This window comes from Cervus elaphus, chromosome X (genome assembly GCF_910594005.1).
Source record: "Cervus elaphus chromosome X, mCerEla1.1, whole genome shotgun sequence".
Taxonomy (NCBI): domain Eukaryota; kingdom Metazoa; phylum Chordata; class Mammalia; order Artiodactyla; family Cervidae; genus Cervus; species Cervus elaphus.
This window is the reverse complement of record NC_057848.1, coordinates 26,874,872-26,879,216: the sequence shown is the minus strand read 5'-3', so window position 1 is coordinate 26,879,216 and position 4,345 is coordinate 26,874,872. Positions and strand designations below refer to the sequence as shown.

At 44.8% G+C, this 4,345-nt stretch overlaps 1 long non-coding RNA gene across 1 annotated transcript; it reads right to left on the bottom strand.

Moving 5' to 3' along the window:
• Positions 1–597: 597 nt before the first annotated feature.
• Positions 598–3,979, bottom strand: LOC122689020. The gene is made up of 3 exons (XR_006339646.1): positions 3,664–3,979; positions 1,107–1,235; positions 598–929 (listed from the first exon to the last, which is right to left on the bottom strand). It is a non-coding gene; the product is annotated as an uncharacterized LOC122689020 (long non-coding RNA).
• Positions 3,980–4,345: the final 366 nt, after the last annotated feature.

The window sequence follows — 4,345 nt, the reverse complement described above, 5'->3', positions numbered from 1 at the left end:
TAGTTCCACTACCAGGAATTGAACCTACAGCCCTTGCACTGGAAATGCAAAGTCTTAACCACTGGACTTCTTGAGAAGTCCCCAATAATTAATTATGATGCATTTATATCTATTCAATAACACATTTTTGATGAGTTTTTAGAAAGTGGAAAAGTTAGTATATTAAATGAAAAAAATTCAGGAAAATCTTTAATGCTAAACTTGATAGGTGGCAATAAGGGATGACAGAGGATCAGATGGTTGGATGGCATTGCCGACTCAATGGACATGAGTTTGAGCAGGCTCAGGGAGGTGGTGATGGACAGGGAGGCCTATCATGCTGTAGTCCACGGGGTTCCAAAGAGTTGGACACGACTGAGTGACTGAACTGAACATTACATGCTGTTATAAATTTAATGTGCAAGTACAAGTAGAAAATATTCTTAATGTTGACAGTATTTAGTGCTGAACATAGGGCTTGGTTTTCATTTTCCTTAATTGTTTTCAATTACCTTGTCCTACTGGAACATCTGAATTTCATTTGAATTTCTAACATGAGAACAAAGATAAAAAGTTTTTTTCTAATCCAGTAGCGCATTAGCTGAAAAGAAACTGAGACACAGAAAGTGACTTAGTTTTATTTTCTACTGTGAAACACTGAAGCATCCCACTCCTCAAGAAGCAGGGAAACAAAGCAAGTGAACCAAGAGATACCAAAGGCCAGTAAAGGCAAAAACTTACACTCAAATAACAAAGTAGTGATGGCTCTTAGGTTTGAATCTCCTATGCCTTGCCGAGTAAGGGACACAAGGTTAGGCTTCAGCCACTTTCCTCAGCCTAGGAAAGGTGGGATCCCAAGGCTCCGAATGTTCTGAATCACCAGGGAAAGCTGATCGAGGAATGGGTTGATGGAAATTTGGATCAAAGCAAGGTCTTCAGTAGTCCATCTACTAAAAGTGGGGAAAAATCAGGTTAAAGGGGAGATCATTCCTGTAGGTCCAGGGTACCAGCCCCCCCTCCTTATACCAAGCCCCTCACCATCTCCATCATAGCACTCTAAAGAGGGAGCTGACACCACAGCACCCACCACCCCCCCAATCATCAAGGCAAACTCATCTGGAACTGACACAATCAGGTTACAGCCAATCACTGCATATTCCTTCTGAATCATTCCTTGGTGGCATTGGCCATCTCGGAGCAGAGATCTGAGAGTCAAGTGTGCCTCCAGTGGGGATAGGAAAGTCACTCTGACTGTGCTGGGAAAGACACGGTTAAGGCACCATCCATTAATTTGCTGGTATCTCGGGCTTCCTCACACCTCAGAGGCCCATTTTTACCCCAGGATGCCCATGCTCCCGACCACAGCCTGAGACCACCCTGAGCTGCCTCCCAAACCCTTTGGACTGTCTTCCCCACCTTCCAGGCTCCTCAGGCCTTGACAACCTCCTTTCCTGCCAGGCCGCCCACTCCTGCCGCCTTGGATCGCCCCCGTGCTCCCTTCTATCCCTTCCAGGCTGCTGGCATGTTTCCCACCACCATACCACTGACCCTGCCCAGGGAGGCTCCATGAAAAGGATAAAATACTTAGCAATAGATCTACCGAAAGAAACAAAAGACCTATATATAGAAAAGTATAAACCACTGATGAAAGAAATCAAAGATGACACAAATAGATCGAGAAATACACCGTGTTCATGGATCAGAAGAATATAATGAAAATGATTATACTGTGCAAAGCAATCTGTAGATTCAATGCAATCCCTATCAAGCTACTAAAGGTATTTTTCAGAGAATGTGAACAAATAATTTCACGATTTGTACGAAAATACAAAAAACCTCAAATAGCCAAAGCAATCTTAAGAAAGAAGCCTGACTTCAGACTATACTACAAAGCTACAGTCATCAAGACAGTATGGTACTGGCACAAAGACAGAAACATAGATCAATGGAACAAGCTAGAAAGCCCAGAGATAAATCCATGCACCTATGGACACCTTATCTTTGACAAAGTAGGCAAGAATACATACTGGAGAAAAGACAATCTCTTTAACAAGTGGTGCTGGGAAAACTGGTCAACCACTTGTAAAAGAATGAAACTAGAACACTTCCTAACACCATTCACAAAAATAAAGTCAAAATGGATTCAAGATCTAAATGTAAGACCAGAAACTATAAAACTCCTAGAGGAAAACATAGGCAAAACACTCTCTGACGTAAATCATAGCAGGTTCCTCTATGATCCACCTCCCAGAGTAATGGAAATAAAAGCAAAAATAAACAAATGGGACCTAATTAAACTTAAAAGCTTTTGCACAACAAAGGAAACTACAAGCAAGGTGAAAAGACAGCCTTCAGAATGGGAGAAAACAATAGCATATGAAGCAATTGACAAAGAACTAATCTCAAAAATATACAAGCAGCTGGAAAATCCCATGGACAGAGGAGCCTGGTAGGCTGCAGTCCATGGGGCCCCTAAGAGTGACTTGACTAAGCGGCTTCACTTTCACTTTTCACTTTCATGCATTGAAGAAGGAAAAGGCAACCCACTCCAGTGTTCTTGCGTGAAGAATCCCAGGGATGGGGGAGCCTGGTGGGCTGCTGTCTATGACGTCGCACAGAGTCAGACATGATTGAAGCAACTTAGCAGCAGCAGCAGCAGCATGCAGCTCAATTCCAGAAAAATAAGCAACCCAATAAAAAAATGGGCCAAAGAACTAAACAGACATTTCTTTAAAGAAGACATACAGATGGCTAACAAACACAAGAAAAATGCTTAACATCACTCATTATCAGAGAAATGCAAATCAAAACCACAATGAGGTACCATCTCATGCCAGTCAGAGTGGCTGCTATCCAAAAGTCTACAAACAATAAATGGTGGAGAGGGTGTGGAGAAAAAGGAACCCTTTTACACTGTTGGTGGGAATGCAAACTAGTACACCCACTATGGTGAACAGTGTGGAGATTCCTTAAAAAACTGGAAATAGAACTGCCATATGGCCCAGCAACCCCACTGCTGGGCATATACACTGAGGAAACCAGAATTGAAAGAGACATGTGTACCCCAATGTTCATCACAGCACTGTTTACAATAGCCAGGACATGGAAACAACCTAGATGTCCAATGCCAGACAAATGGATAAGAAAGCTGTAGTACATATACACAATAGAATATTACTCAGCTATTAAAAAGAATGCATTTGAATCAGTTGTAACGAGGTGGATGAAACTGGAGCCTATTATACAGAGTGAAGTAAGCCAGAAAGAAAAACACCAATACAGTATACTAACACATATATATGGCATTTAGAAAGATGGTAATGATAACCCTGTATGTGAGACAGCAAAAGAGACACAGATGTAAAGAACAGACTGTTGGACTCTGTGGGAGAAGGCAAGGGTGGGATGACTTGAGAGAATAGCACTGAAACATGTATATTATCATATGTGAAATAGATTGTCAGTTCAGCTTCAATGCATGAGACAGGGTGCTCAGGGCTGGTGCACTGGGATGACCCTGAGTGATGGGATGGGGAGGGAGTTGGGAGTGGGGTTCAGGGTGGGGAACACATGTACACCCATGACTGATTCATGTCAATGTATGGCAAAAACCACTACAATATTGTAAGGTAATTAGCCTTCAATTAAAATAAATAACTTTTTTTTTTTTAAAGAAAAGGATACAGCACCAGCACTCTACGTCTAGGCATTACAGCCAAGGGTGCTACATCTCCACCAGGTCCTGGGGCACGTGGTGCCTGCTCACCCCGCGGAGGAGCTGCAGCAGCTTCCATTATCGCTCTTCCTCTGCCAGGCCCACCTTGGCCTTCTGGGGCCCGGTGATGATCCTCACCTTCAGCGTTGCCTGAACCCCTCTGGAAAGGACGCGTTCTGGAGCTCTGCTGGTCATCTCGGCCCTGTGCACCACGGGCGGAAATAACCATGGTTCGCATGGCGGCCGTGCGACTCGATCAGACGCCAACAGAAGGGGCGGAGAGACTGAGCCGCTCACCAAGTCCCTCCCCCTCTGCGCAAGGACGCCAAACGTGTGCTTTTGCAGACACCCCTCAGGGTGCCTCCTTGCACTGGATTGGTTACCGCCCAGCCCGCCGGCCTCCACCGGGCTGCTATGGAGACCCCGTGGGACTTGAGGGACTGGGCTTGCTCACAAAGCCCCGCTCCTCTCAGCTGGGTCCAATGCGCCTGCACACAAGATCCTCTCCAGGGCTGGCCCAGACAGTGTGGAATGGACCCTGCCAAGTGTCCACAGAGACACCACCGAGACACAAATGATGGCTTTCCACTCTTAAGGCCTAAAGCTAGTTCCACAATGCAACTTTGATTTCTCCAACATATGCCATAGAAG